Source organism: Asparagus officinalis, chromosome 5 (genome assembly GCF_001876935.1).
Source record: "Asparagus officinalis chromosome 5, Aspof.V1, whole genome shotgun sequence".
Classification (NCBI taxonomy): Eukaryota; Viridiplantae; Streptophyta; class Magnoliopsida; order Asparagales; family Asparagaceae; genus Asparagus; species Asparagus officinalis.
Genome location: NC_033798.1, coordinates 86,856,752 through 86,864,747, shown reverse-complemented (window position 1 = coordinate 86,864,747; position 7,996 = coordinate 86,856,752). Strand labels below are relative to the sequence as shown.

Sequence of the window (7,996 nt, the reverse complement as noted above, 5' to 3'; positions counted from 1 at the left end):
GTAGATCGTATAGAAGAACCTGTAGATGGCTTCAACACTTGATCTCTTTGTCTCTCAGTCCGTTCAGTGCTTTGTAGAATAGCTAAGATTCGGCATGGCGTTCATCGCTTGACCGTCGTCGAGATCTTGAATTGAGGATTCCGGGGCGGGGCGTTACAAATGGTATCAACTCCAAAGTATTCCAGACTCAATCTTTTATAGAGGAGTTCTGGGATGCTTTGGATAAGATAGGTCTTGCTTATGATCCTTTCAATGATTGGTTGAGTAGATCGTATAGAAGAACCTGTAGATGGCTTCAACACTTGATCTCTTTGTCTCTCAGTCTATTCAGTGCTTTGTAGAATAGCTAAGGTCCTTTCGGCATGGCGTTCATCGCTTGACCGTCGTCGAGATCTTGAATTGAAGCTTTTGTCATCAAATTGATACCGCATTGTTAATCACTGTATCAGTCTTCATAGGAACACAGTTTATACTCATGTATTTTTTTTGGAGTTCTTGGGAAATAGTTTAACCTCGTATACCCGTTGGGAGGTAGCCAGGTTATTCTTAAGAATATTTTGAGTGATATTCTCCAGAAACTTCCTGTTGATGGTAGGGAAACAGTTTAGACTCGTGTACCTATTGGAGTAATATGGTCTCTTTTTTGTTGGTAGAGATGAACCCAGAATCGGAGAGGAAGAATTTTATATTCTATCTCCTGGTCTCTTGTTTGTTGGTAGAGATAAACCCGGAATCGGAGAGGAAGAATTTTATATCCTATCTCCTGGTCTCTTGTTTGTTGGTAGAGATGAACCCAATGATGGAGAGGAAGAATTTTATATTCTATCTCCTGGTACAAAGGAAATTTGAAGTGGGATTTCTATTCAGAGAATCTGAATAAGGTTTGATCAATTGAGATTGGAAGCAATCTTAACTTTTATAGTTTTGATTGCACAAATCGAAGCTGGACCTCTCGTTCATGGAAGGAATCGAAAGGGGATTTTGGTTTTGGTCCTAACTGTAGTAAGGTTTGACCAAGTGGGAGTTCTGAGATGATCCTAACTGTTTAAAGGTTTGATCATCCAATTTGTGGACCTCTCGTTCATGGAACGAATCTCAATGATTTTTGATCTCTTATATATTAACTGTATTTTTCTTATACAACGAGCCCTGTTCCCTTGGGGTTGGTTGTGATGTTACTCGCTAGCGCTTTGACGCTTCGTTGTCCCTCCCATTTCAGGTCACGAGCCAGGAGCCCGGAGAGTCGCAGGTTGATGGCGACACACTTTAGTGTTCCGTTGTTTAGTTATACTTATATTGGAGCTCCACTATTGATTTTGTTAGACATTTGAGAGTATTGTTTTAGAAGTTGTAAAGGCTGTGTGCCTTATTTCCTTCTTGTCAGATATTTGTATTTGAGACTTGTTGAGTACTCTAGTTCATTTATTCAGACATTGACTATGTATTTCCATTTGTTGGATGATGAGACATCTACTTGATCAGTATTATTTCATCAGCCCTTCGTGTATTATCTTTTACTTGCTTTTGTACCTACACCTGTTATTGACTCTACTAGATAGATGTCAATTGTGATGGTGAAACATGTTGTTGCACGGTGTGGTGCATGGCAGGTTTGACATTCTTGGTTTCACCTTGGACTGCAGCCTTGTGTGAACCCAGGGACGTCACAAATACTTGTCCGTGATACTACACAACTTGAAGCTTGTCTCTTCTGATAACTAGGAATCTTTGGATCTGGAAATGTGGCCAAAAGAAGGCCACAGCTATATAGTTACACGACTTCTTAGGTGCTATCTAGAGTTAAAGACCCTCAAAATCTCGTTTATCGACTATAATTGGGTGAGAACATACTATTCAGTTGGCATTTATCATACATCAGTTATTTTATAAGTAAGCTTATTCCCTTCACCTATGTGCAGGGTTACCCTAATGACATTTTTGATGAAGAAAGGGAGAACTATCCCAAACCTCCAGACATCCTATCAGGAGAAATGGTCCACCGGAATCTGAGAATGCTTGAGTTGAAGGGATGTAAAGGCTATGGTGACGAACTGCGGACAATGAAATTATTGTTGCAGACTGGTGTCGCTCTAGAAAAATTTATAGTTGATATTTCTAAGGATGAAGAGTCATGGACAGTGGATGACATCCAGGCATTACCCCGACCTTCTAACATTGAAACCAAGATCAATATATATTAGTCCCCAAGTAAAGCATCAAGTAAAGGGATCTGCTAAACTTTATATTTAGACCTTATTCTATGGTTTGTTTATCTTGCTGTAGGTGGTTCTAAATGTTGAACTTTAGACCTTTATCTCCCTGGTTTTCAAGTTATGTTGTTGATGGTTCTAACCTTAACTTTTGCATAAGTAACCATGACTTTAGTCCGTAACGTGGTGATGTTTAACTGCTACTGCTGGTCTACTTCTGCAACTTCGGATACTCTCTACATGTGCATGTATGTGAGTGCACGTCTATGTTAGCATGTGTATACATGTATGCATGCACAATATTGCTTTTTACAGAAATTGTGCAAATCATGTAATTTTGGAAAATATGATTTATTTCTCAACCATGCATGAATGCAGAGGATGAAAAAGATGTCACTCGGATCCTATGATATTTAACAGACAACATACTGATGTGTCCATTCATAATAAAAAAAACGTAATATAACAATCATAGAAGCTTGTAGTTAATTCTTTATAGAATTTATTAAAGAATATTTCACTTTCCTTCCAGCTATATATTTCGACCCATCTCAATGACCATGTTTCTCTCACTTTTCGGTCCTTAATTTGTTTGATTTAAGTGAAACACTAAACCTCAGATGCAAGAGAATTACATAGGAACCGATTCTATCATATGATTAAAAAGGTCTATACTGCCAACAACCAAATATCCTCAATGATGTTTCCCTAGACCTCAAATAACTTTAGGGTAAATTTTTAGGCATAAGAGGACATCAGTTATGTGTCGCTCACAAATAAGTAATCCAAAATGGAAAGAAGGAAATGGTTTACTTTCTCAACCACACATGCACATATAGGATAGAAAAAGACATTGGAAGGGTGCTATGATATTTAGCAGACATCATTCCTGTGTCTTATTCATATAACGAAATATGTAATATAGTAATCATAAGGCTCTTAGTTTAACTTTATAAAAGAAAATCTCACAACTATATATTATTAACATGGATATGTCTCGCAATGCTTCACATTGTTGCCGCAACTCCTGTATTACAAATATTGAACGATAGTTTAGGAACAGATAGTGCGCCAGATGTAAAAAAACACATAAATATTATATAATTTCCATGTCTTCTTTCCAGTTGCAAGTAGTTATCAATTTGTTTCTATCAAGCAACTTCAATAACCATAAAAGTTTCACCAACTTCATGCTAATTTGTTTTGTTAAGCATCTATGATTTGCTACTTCATCTTCTGTAAGAAGTTTTTTTATGAGATATTCGAGCTATCATTCAAGGCAACAACCAACAAAAATGTAGACTAAACTATTTCAAGTAAAGAAACTAAGAGCAAATTAATCAAAATCAATAAATATAATAACCTGGACAACTATATTGAAATAGATAAACATCATAATTTGATAATTTTTATGAACCAAAAATGACTTTTGTAAATTGTCTCATAATTCTTACTTAAGACAATTATTTTTAAAACAACTGAAAAATAAAAAATTGCAAATGCGTAGCTTATTTCTAACGACCACAATATTATTTAAAATAGTTGCTGGCGAAGAGAAAGGAATCAATAGATTTATGACTGGCATGTTGTGGGTCCATGTCATGTCACCATCTATCCATGTTCATATCAGAGCATTAGATTTAGCAGGTAAGATAAAATTGAGTTAATGTCAATCTAGATTGTGGTAAATGGTAAGTATTATCATAATAAATTGATCCAAACTTGAGAAGTTGAATTCTTTCAGATAATAGCACCAATAAGTTTTTTCAGCACACAGACACGCAGAAGGAAAATGCACAAATACACAAAATTGCAAGCACAACCATAAAGGTTAGTGATATGTCCACAGGTTTATATATAAGCTCGAGAAATTAGGTAACAGATTGATCTCCAAAATTCCATTAGCGCTAAAGGTTTTGCAGAAGTACCTAGATGAGATATCGTCTTCAGGTGATGCTTCTGCCTCATCTTCACCAATCATGTATGGAAAATTGAGACCTAAACAATCTGACAGAGCAATTCCATAAAATGGCAATTCAGTAGTTTAAACATACCTATAGGGTGATTGATAAAGCAATTGACAGAATTGCATAGTCTGTTTTTGAGATTTGAGATTTGAGAATTGCATAACTGATAAAAGGGTAAAATAGAATTAAAAAGCAAGCAATGTACTGATTGAGATTTGAGATTAGAAAAATATTAAAATCACTACCATAAATCACCAACTAAGTATAATAATCTATTTATTAATGTGTCTTTTCAAAGATCCATTATTAATGTTAAAGAGAAATTAATATAAAATGAATAACATTTTGACAGAGGAAATCTTCAGATCTGAGCACATATCAATAGTTCATTAATTTAGAGGAAATATTCATATCTGAGCACATATATTTGAGTGGAGATAGAACTTCAAATATACTCATAAATGAAAAGAAAATAGAGGCCCAAACACAATTATCGTGGTCAACCCATCTCAATCAGTTTTTTCCCTTCATATATCAAACAATAAAGACACATAAGCATCTCAATCATACTTCATAACTAAAAATTTATTTAAATCCTAACAAATTTATGAGGACTTTAAGGATATTTTTATTTGTGTTCACCTGTTGATCCTTGAAGGCACATTCTGAGATGATATGATCACAACTGGCATATCCTTGAGAGATTGTGATTCCTAATTCAATAATATTGAAAAAGAATATATAAGAATTTTTCCCAATAACAAAAAAATGAAAAGCCTAAATAACAATGAAAAATCAAATTAAAAAAGGAGTACCTCAATTTTCTTTAGCAGATCATATCCAGTCATTCCAGGAATACAATAGTCTGTAATCACCAAATTCACCTCAATTTCCTGAAACAATAACAAACAATAACCATTTAAAAATTCATCCAAAATAAGTAAAAAACAAAAATTTCAAAAAGTGTAAATAAAAAGCTCACATTTTGTTCAGGATGAGTAGAAGAAGAATAAGAAGATGATGAATCTACTTGCAGAGGGAGGGGAGGAGGAGAGGAGACCGAGGAATCGATCGGAGTCTGGAGATGAGGAGCGGGGTGAGAATAGAGAGAATTATAGGGGTGTGTTTTGAATTTTGAAATGTGAGCTGATGTGGATACACAGGAGAGGAGAGAGAATTATTGTAGCATGAACGGTAATTCTCATCTTACTGCATTAATAACCCCTGAAGCTCGTGATCATAAGCAAACAAAGATATAGACTTTAGTAAATCTGAAATTTATCAATAACAATTTATACTTGAGCAAAAGAATTCCATACGAAAGATCGCTTGATTATATCCTGCACAAATTGCTTTAGGAAGTCCACAACAGGGTACAATAATCCAAATCATATATGAGCAACTAATTAGGCCTGGGTTTTATTCCAATATGGCAAAACCCAGTTATAAAAAGCCAAACCCTTTTTTCTGACCCGATCAATGAGCAATCTGCACTATCTCACAGACATATTTCATCATTCATCTCAGATTCTCAATGCATCAAACAACGAACACATAGAATGAGGGTTTGTTTAAAAGATTGCAAATTTTCAGTTGCACTTTGTATTTCAAAAAAGTGTTTCTCAAAGCAAGATTGCTGCTTCCTCATCATAGTATGTGTTATTTCTTTAAAACTCTATAAACAGATAAAAACAATCATAATCACTCATCCCTCAATACTTTTAAAGTTTATACTAATAAACAAAACTGCTAGTCTGCTGCTACTTGTCAATTGCAATAGTTGGTGCCTAATTAGAGATGTAACTTCATCTTTCTTATCACTAATTTTACTTTCTTTTTCATATATCTTCTTTCGTTTCTCTATATTTCCTACATCTAAAATGAATCAGAAAACTTCCAACTTCATTAACCTCCCAACTTTTTCGGACTTTTTGACATTAATGATTTGTTTAGAATTGCCTCTATGAGGGTAAAAATTAGTTAATACTACCCAATTAACAAATTTCCTTTTTTCTTTTTTACCCTAACAATCAAGCAATTTCAATTGATTCAACAATATTATTAGCAACTTCCTCAGGGTGAAAGACTGATCAAGCATACAAATGCATCATAAACCCACCAATTTATAATCAGTTGCATCAAAATCCAAACTTTTTCATATAAACAGCTAGATACTTCAATCAACACTTAGGATCACATGAAAGAACTTGAGGGGAACCCAAAAAATGCAAAATTAACATTTTTAATACAGAAAAATTCAGCAGCAACTAAACCCATCACAATAATCATCAAAATTAAGGTATTTTAATTACATTACCGCATGTGGCAGAAGTCGTAATTGGAACCCTAGACTTCGATTCTGAATCAGACCCCAAGAATCTCACTCCAATCCCTCAGTAAAGCTTATAGAGGAAGAAAGAGGGAGGACAAAGAAGAAAGGGAGAGATGATTGGAGAGAGAGAGAGAGAGAGAGAGAGAGAGAGAGAGAGAGAGAGGAGACAACTACATCCTCGCTGATGAAGACGGTGACGTCGATGCTGGAGCTCACAGATTCGATGCAGAGACTTGCGAGAGATTGGGGAAGAGATTAATGGTTAGGGGATGAGAGAGAGGGAGAGATTTGGTCTGATTTGAGAGAGAGCCCTCCGTTGATTTGAGATTTTGGGCAGCGCGAGGAGGGGGCTTGAGACTGAGACGGAGGGAATTTGTGAGAGTGAGGCGGGGGGATTATGAGAGAAGGGGGAAATTTTGAAATTTGAACAGAATTTCTGAGAGAGAATTCCGAGAGATTGGGGAAGCGGTAAGAACTGTAGCGGGTGAGAGGAGAGAGAATTACTGTAGGATGAACAGTAACTCTCTGATCCTCCTATTTGTATAGAAGAATAGATTTCTTTTTTCTACTTCATTTCTCTTTGTTGCTTTTATAGTTATGTACTTATTCCTTTTGAACTAAAATGCCATATTTTGTACTACATTTTTACTTTAATCTAAGGGCCTGTTTGGTTATTTCATAAAACACCAAGAAATAGAAATGAAAACCAAGAAAACTCAAAAAGTACAATTTTATCCATTTTCATTCCTAAAACTCACTCACAACATCTAATAAAATATTATTTTTATCCAATAACTCATCCACCACATCTGATAAAATATTATTTTCATCCAACAACTCATCTACCACATCCACCACATCTAATAAAATATTATTTTCATCCAACAACTCATCCATCACATCTAATAAAATATTATTTTCATCCACAACATCACTCAACTCATATCATCTCATCATTTCAAATCACTCACATCATCCAATAAGATGGTGACAACTCATCTCATCTCATTAACATTTCATTTCCAACCATTTCCTCCCAAAAAGCTAGGAAAACAATTTTCTTAAGTGCAGGTCACATCATCCAATAATATAATGACAACTCACCTCATCTCATCTATTTTCTTATTTTTAAGAATGAACCAAACAAAAGAAAACAACATATTACAAGAAATAGGTTTCTTATAATTCATTTCCTTATTTTTTTCAAGAAATAGGTTTCTTATTTTTAAGAATGAACCAAACAAAAGAAAACAACATATTACAAGAAATATGTTTCTTATTTTTAAGAATGAACCAAACAAAAGAAAACAACATATTACAAGAAATAGGTTTCTTATAATTCATTTCCTTATTTTTTTCGTCAACCAAACAACATCAAAACAAGTTTTCTTAAAAAATCACTCACATCATCCTATAATAAGATGACAACTCATCTCATTCCATCTCCATTTCTTTGATTTCCTTCTTTTTTTAGCAAAACAAACACT

The 7,996-nt window shown here is 34.5% G+C and overlaps 1 long non-coding RNA gene across 3 annotated transcripts in view; it reads right to left on the bottom strand.

Annotated features, from left to right (window-relative positions):
- Positions 1-6,660, bottom strand: part of LOC109842954 — a 10,686-nt gene extending 4,026 nt beyond the window's left edge. For 2 of the 3 annotated variants that reach the window (XR_002247458.1, XR_002247457.1), the window contains exons 1-4: positions 6,495-6,660; positions 4,993-5,070; positions 4,820-4,890; positions 4,139-4,217 (exon numbers count right to left, since the gene is read on the bottom strand). This is a non-coding gene — a long non-coding RNA (uncharacterized LOC109842954). Of the gene's footprint in view, positions 1-4,138; positions 4,218-4,819; positions 4,891-4,992; positions 5,071-5,159; positions 5,249-6,494 lie in introns of those variants that run through there. The other variant, XR_002247459.1, reaches the window with a different exon arrangement.